Here is a 7,809-nt window from a genome sequence, read left to right as displayed (position 1 = left end):
TAGGCAGTTGGGAACTACTGTGAGGAGGGAAAGTGTTAGGGGAAAGGAAAATTAAAAAGTCTATGAAAAAACTAAGCTACAGGGTTATGACAATTGGTCAGGGAATGAGAACATAGGCAGGGATTAAGAAAAAGTGGGGAAATTAAACCCATCTATTGAACACATGGTGAGAAGCCACAGTGAGATGCAAAAGAAAAGTAGTCCAGAGGATAGAGCTTGGCATGAGGAACTGAGGAAAGATTTAGAAACAGACTAGAAACCTGGGCCTGACAGCAGGGGAAGAAAGAGAAACAGGGTGGGGACAAAGAATGAGGAGATGAGACAGGCTGGGGGTGGAGGGTGGGGCAGTCAAAAGAAAGGAAGATGAGTCTGTGCCTACTTCAGTGTCCTCCTGGTTTTCATTCCTGGGTCTGGGGAGGATTACACAACCTTTCCCTTCCTCTGCTGTCAGAAGACTGTTAAATCCACTGGTAACATGCATACACTGACCCCTACTACTGCCCCTTGATGTTGTTGAAGGACAACCTTTTAATGTTAGAGTAATTGTGGCTGGTGGCCTTTGCCACCTTTGCTGGGTCCAGCATTATCTCCATTATTAGTGATAGCCTCCTTAGAGTATCAGTAGAGAATTTGTGGGTTTTAAATTAGAGGAGATCAACAACATTAACAAACACTGCTTCAGGGCAAACAATCGGTTTGATAAGGTCACGTGTAACTCTTGCTTTTCACCCTTAAGTTTCTGTTGCTTGGGGTTTGCACTTTCAGCATTCTCTTTAAGGTACAGCTACCTTTTCTTGTGTGGTGTTGTAATCTTACAGTGGTCTGTGAAGAAGTTTCCCCAAATGCCAACTGAAGTATGAAATAGCTAAAATTTGTGTCTGCAATTGCACAAAGCAGAAGAAGGCTGGTCACATTAATGGCAGACCAAACTTCCTCTTTAGCATTAACTGGTGGTTCTTTCAACAAGTAATACAGTGTCTACAGAGAAAATTAACATGTAACAGTAAAGTAAGAACATGTCCTTCTACCAGTTTTTGGATTGTCTGCTGTCATGTCTGTAAGCAGTGATATCTTTACATGGATATTTGATTAGTAGCAAGAGCCAAAATCTGCACATTAATTTGAATTAACTGGTATAAGGACTATAGAGCAACACACAAACCCTTTTTGGTCTTCAGGTTACTTTCAAAGATGAGCATATTCTCATAAAGAATTCTGTCACTCGATGCTTTATGGAAGACTACATTTGATAAAATTAACGAGGGTGTAACAAAGTGGTTCATGCAGGCATTCAGTCTCTTAATTTTTCCTGAGGGGAAAAAACAAATGTGAACTAAATAGTGATTATTGTGTAATGAGTACTACTTTTGCATAGAAAAAGACAGATCACTGAGCAATTTTAACTTCCCAGATGCTGTATTAATTATTGTAGGTTGGTTTTGAGATAATATCCTGGACACTGTTGGGAAAGCAATTTTTTGGCAGATAGCATTCTATATTGGCGCATGGACAGTGGATTACAGTTTTTTAAACTACCGTGAATAAATGCACTAAGCATCTCTCCAAGAAACAAACAAGATTTCACAAGAGCCATTTGGCTTAAGTTGCACTTACAGTACTTGTAACTTCAGATAATGTAGGAGATGTAGGTTCACGTGCAGTAATGGTAAACTTAGAGACATACAAAAATGGTTTAATGGCTGAGAAAGGAGAGAACTGCAGAAAGTGTTCCACCTATGCCAGTTGTCACATGGGTGGATGTACTGGGGTGTGATGGAACACTAACAGCTATATCCACTCCAGCACTAAATGCTGCCTCAAAGTCATTTGGGATATCTCTCCCTCCCAAGAACTTAAAGCTAATACAGCACAAGGGACTGCATCGTTTATCTGTGCTTCTCATAGCATTCCAGGGCCTATTTCTCCTTCCTCAAATACTAGCTTGCTGATACCCTGTACAGTAAACTGTTTGCAAGAGGTTTAACATGTTGACTGTGCTACTGGAATTCTCTTTGTGTTCTGCATGTGATGTTTGGTCTGTGACCTGCTGCTACATGGTGTTATGCTCTGGGGAGCCCTACAGTGGGGCCTAGGTTTGGGGATCCATGGAAACCATCCTGAAACAAAGAGAAAACAGATGGGAGAGTGGTTGTGACATTCCTTCTGGAATACTATCAGCACAGATTTTTACTGAGAGAGAGCATTTTGGGTTTGTTTTGGTTTTGTAGGTTTTTTAAATTATTATTTATTTGGTTTTACTATTTTCTACTTACCAGATAACATATTGTACAGATATAATGCAGAGCATGATTTTGGTTGAGCAGCCAGTAGAAACTAAATTCGTGATTCAGCAAAAGCATTCCTTTTATTTTTCTTTGTAACATCTCTCTGATCTCATCTTTCCTTGCCCTTAAATATGAAATGATGAAAGCTTCATGATGTGGTAACTTCTTTTCCTTGGGAATCTGTTTTTGCTATATTATATTCCTCCATGAAGTTAGCCTGGCCTTGTGCTGTAACATACCAGTGAATGGAAAGAGTATTTTCCTCACCAACACCTAGACTTTAATTTCCAGTTGCAGTCCTGTGAATAATTTAGTATTCTCCGGAATTAGCCCGTATGGAAGTTATGGATCTTATGACTCTTACAAGACAAGAGCCTAACTTAAAAGAGGATAAAGAAGATCTGCAACAGATCTTCTAATATTTCTGATCACTTGCTAGGCAGTGTAACACAGCAGGAGAGACAATTTTTGATTGGGAGTGGTTTGTAGTTGATGTGGAAATGCTTAGAGTTAAAATTGTTAGAATTGTTGCATGTAGACTTTTTGCAATGGGCTCTTGGTGGTGCACTTTGAGCAAGGGGGGTGGACCAGATGATCCCCAGAGCTGCCTTCCAACCTCAGCTATTCTGTGTTATGTAAAAATCCACTTCTTAAAAGTTTGTATGTTCAAATGGGTTAATGGGTTTCTTAAACAACAGTAACACGTACAAACATTGGCTGCATTTTTGTGTCTGCCTCAGAAGCACTGATTTTACCCCACTATAGGGAAAAAGATTTCCCTATAATTTCCTAGTGTGTGTCCAAGCATTTCCAGTGCAAGAGCAACAGCTTTACCTGTAGTGGTACTGTGAAACTGAAATGTGTTTTTAGTCATAAGCAGGGGATAAGTTACTCCGGGACAACTGACAGGACTACTGACTTTACATAAAGATCTTTAAACTGCCTTGATGCAGAGCCCATGATGGGGCAGCTTGACCACCACTACCCTGGAGCTAGGAAGGACAGCTGGACCATTGACATTTTCAGCCATTACCTTTCTGAGTGGCATGGCAGCAGGAGAGATAAATACCTAAATCATGATCTTACATTTATAATGCAGTGCTGTGAGAAAGAAACATGGTTTTCTGATTGCGCTCACTAAGGAATCTCTTACCTTAGTAAATTTGGATTTCTTTGAAATCCAATATTAACTCTTTGAGTTCATGATGTTTGATTTCAGAATATTTTTATATATTTTTATTAATATCATTAATCTTTATACTGACATTGTTTATTTTCTTAGCCTGGAGTAATTTTGCTAATTTATAAATATTAACCTATATAATGTGGATACAGAGAGAGAGTGTGTCTGTGTGTCTATATATGCATCAGAGAGGAGAGTGGTGATTTTGCTAATTCTGAACTCTAACATCCGTAAATATTTGTACTGAGAACATTATTTCTTATTTCTCATAAGTTGAGATCACTACTGTATCTCATACATTTGCAATAGCTGTCTCTGCTTCTAGACAGTTCAATTCTTTTTCCAAGCGCAATCATTTTGGACCATAACAAATTTGATTTCATTCCAACTTAAGCTTCACTGGATTGTTAGTTTTCCAAGCAAGTAAGACTGAATTAGAAGAACTGCAACCCACTATCAGAGAAGCCTACCTAAATCTTGGCTGAATATAAGGTTTCTTCTCACTGCATTCTTGAGATTCAGGAGAGAGTGTGTGGTGTCATGTTGGCATATATTGTTTTGGAGAGCATGAGGCTTACCATGAATGAGGCACTGCGCGAGGACAGACGACATGAAGGCTCTTCCCAGCTCTGATCTGGCGCTCCCCAGTGGGGTGTTAGTAGCTGCCTGGCAGCTCCTGCATTACTGTAACCAGGTGCCTGACTGCTAGCACAACACTGAAGTAAAAAATGCTTGCAGAAGATTTGGCCATGAATGCCAAAGTCTATGGAGGACATTTCCTTTGACAAGTGAATGTCTTGAGAATTTAGTGAGAAGCATTCAACATTGATACATGCTGGTAAAGTGAGAGAGACGTTTTTTCCACTGCTATCTGAGCACTAGACAACACAGGAAAATCTTGGAGAGAAACACAACTTATCCATCTCTCTTAGGGTAATCATTAGTTGGATATGCACAAAAGAGAGGGACTGGGAAGCCAAGAAGCCCAGAGAATCAAGTACTGTGATGGACTGGAGGCCTGGGTTGATGTTACATTTCTAATAGTTGGAAGCATTTCCTGCTGCCATAGTGACACAAACCAACTGCTTATGTGTCTTAATGGTGGGAAGATGGATGAGCTGCAGATGTGTGCTTTCCTGTAGTTTTAATTACATTTCAAATAAGGGCTTTTTTGTTTGTTTGTTTGTGTTTTTACATTAAATCAGGTCTTCAGATTAATTTAGCTTTTCAAACATCATCTTCATGATAGCTCTGTGACCAAACACAGCATGGAGATGTAGTGCTAGTAAACTGTCAAGGACATATAGCTGAAACATCTCTAAAAACAGCTTTAATGAAAGGGACTTTGGGGGGGGTTATTGTATGGCAAGATTTGTAATAGTAATTGCTGAAAAGTCTGGGAAAGTTGTAGGCTGGATTCTTGCACTTTGGATTAAAAATTGAAAACTGATGGAGCTGATAGAGTTTGTTACTCCTAATTTGAAATATCTCAAAAATTAGTCTTGCATGTTCAAAGTTTTTCTGTAACCAGACTAATTATATAATTTAGGTTTGGTTGTATTTTGTTTTGTTTCGTTTTCCAGATGCTACTGAGTGTCTCTAGAAAGGTCCGAATTATACACAGAATGAAAGTGATGTTTGGACATACAGATACTCCACAGTTATCTACCATCAGAACGGAGTGCCTGACTTGTTTATGAAGTGCCCTCTGTGCAGTATGACCCTAAAGTACGAGAGCATCAGTGGATAAAACAGGTTTTTCTCTCTAAGAGGTGAGCTATTCCTGCAAGGAGCAGGGAGTTGGATCTAATAATCGTTATGGGTCTCTTCCAACCCAAGATATTCTATGACTCTATTAAAAAATCTAACTAGTTACAAAATAATACAAGACAAACACAAAAAGGTAGATAATTTAGGTTAATAGAACAGGTTAGAGAGGTCTATAAGACTTATTTTTGAAGTAGAAGGAAGGTTGGTTTTAAGGTACTTTAACATGGAATATGCTTTACACAGGCTAGGAGAAGGCTTGGAAGGGGGTTGGAAGCAGGGATAATTAATAGGTTGGGTGGAGGGGAAGTAGCTGTATGGGTGTAATCGTGTGCAACATCTGAGTTGAGCAGGGGTGGTGGTAGGGATAACATGGTCAGGGACACAAGAAAGGAAAATGCAACTGCCAAAATTGCTTCAGTCCATGTTAAGAGGAATACTAATGACCATATTAAGAAGTTGGAGTACAGAGAAAAGCAGAATGGAGAAAACAAAAACTCGTCTGTTTTCTATTTGAAGAAGAGAAAGGAAAATGTATTTTTAAAAAAGAAATAAAGAAAATTGGCAGATTTTGAGGCAAGTGCAGATAATTTAGGGAATATGACCTTCTATTCTAGCTCTTTTGTTTTATTTCTAGGCCTCACACATACAAGCTTCAATGTCAAGTTTCTAAGGAGCTCTCAAGTCCCATAATTTTACTTAGCCACTTGCACGAGGCTCATTTGATAAGGAGTTTGAGCTAATTATCTTACCCACCCTGCCACCATTGCACTGGGCCCCATTGTGGGGACCAGGGCTCAGAATACTTGGGAATATCATGGTGCTGCTCTGTAAGACCTCTTGTTCAAGCTGCAGGCAGCTCAATGACAGGGCTTCCAGCTGGCCAAGGCTGTGCTCATTGTAACAGGGGTTCAGGGGCTCACTCCTGCTCTGTTAGCCATGTTTCTCTTTCCAGAAATTGGAGTGCTGATCTATGACATGCTGAAACATGATTTCCCAGGACAGTGCTCAGGGTTTGAGATGTGAGGGCTGTGAGCAGTCTGCTATGCTTGCAGGGGAAGAGAGAGTTACAGAAATGGTTGAGTGAAACTATGGATGTTTAGTTGTTAGAAAAGTTGTGGGTTTTGTTTTTTGTTTTGTTTTGTTTGTTGTTGTTGTTTTAAAATAAACACTTTCTTACAGGTTTAAGAACGGTATTTTCACCCCCTTTTTCACCCCCTCCCTTCATCTACCTCATTTTACTTTCATCTTCCTTTTATCTGTCTTCCAAGAAAGAGGCAAGTACTGCAGAAGACTCTATGGTGGAAAGACACAAAATGCCCTGAATGCAGCTTCTGTTGCAGAAGAAGAGCAAGATGAAACAAGGAGGGTCTTCAGTGTTGGCTGTGACTGTCTAAAACTCTCAGTGATTGTGGTGGGATTTTCGTGAGAAATAGCAGAAAATGCTGTAGGTGGATGAGTGGCAAGAAGCTGGAGAAGTTAAGGAGAGTGGGGGCATGCTCCTCAACAATGGGGCTGAAATCCCCGTGCATGGGGAAGGATGGCAGGCATTTGGCCGTGCTCCTCGTGCTGCGAGGGGACTGAAGGGGGTGAACCTGCTTCTGCCCTGGGCTAGGCTGGGATGTGATCTGCCTGCTCCGTTCATCGTTCATCATGATTAAGCCTCTGGAGTGAGGGTGTGGGAAGCAGGGTAATCGATTCTGCTAAAAATTACAATTTATGACTTGCAAGGGGTCAGAGTTGTGAAAGGAAGTTGATCAGCAACAAAATTTAGCAGAAAGAATATTACAAGTTGTAGACAGTGTATTTGGCTTTGGTGTTTGTTCCCGTCTGCGAGTTGCTGTGTGTCGGCATTGTGAAGTGAAAAGACTATCGTTAGCTGTTCCAGTTGAGATTATCCCGGGCCGCTTGTGCTGCCTTTGAAGTCGAACTGGTCTCCAAGATCCAGGTGAGAACAGCCTCCTGCTAGGCAGGAGATGGGGCATAAAGTAGGCATTTGGAAGCAGATCTCCTGCCGTTTTGTCAGCCTTAGGCACAAAATGTATTTGATGGGTCAATATGCTTTATAACCGACGTCTGCATTTGGTTTAGAAATACTAGTACTGTTGTTAGAAGAGTGGTGCCAGAATTTCCACGTGTTGCTCTTTATAGATACCAGTCGATCAGCTTGCTGCTGTTGAACGGGAGCAGAACTAGCTTCTCTCCGGTAAATGCACAGAAATTAAACAGTGGGGATGTGGATTTTATCAGGACAACACACATTTTGTTATGTTGTGATTTAAACGATTTAATACGATACAAAGGCCACGTAACTTCTGGTTAAACTCACTTTCCAGTTGTGTTATGTACAAGCCCGAAGAGAAGATATCCGGCCTTGAATCTGGTACTTTTGTCGCAACACGTCTCCTGAGTTGCCGGAGTGATCGGCGGCGGGAGCCGATGCGCTCTCACAGAAAGAAGCTCTGCGGTTCCTGCTGTGGTTTCCCTGCCCCTCTCCGCTCCCGGGACACCCCGGTCCGGCGCCAGGACCCGCTGCCTCCCGGCACACACGGGGCTCCTCACTCATACCCCGGT

Source organism: Neopsephotus bourkii, unplaced genomic scaffold (genome assembly GCF_033783945.1).
Source record: "Neopsephotus bourkii isolate Nb327-2 ecotype Australia unplaced genomic scaffold, CSIRO-AGI_Nbou_v1 NB_690, whole genome shotgun sequence".
Classification (NCBI taxonomy): domain Eukaryota; kingdom Metazoa; phylum Chordata; class Aves; order Psittaciformes; family Psittacidae; genus Neopsephotus; species Neopsephotus bourkii.
This window is presented reverse-complemented; position numbering follows the sequence as displayed.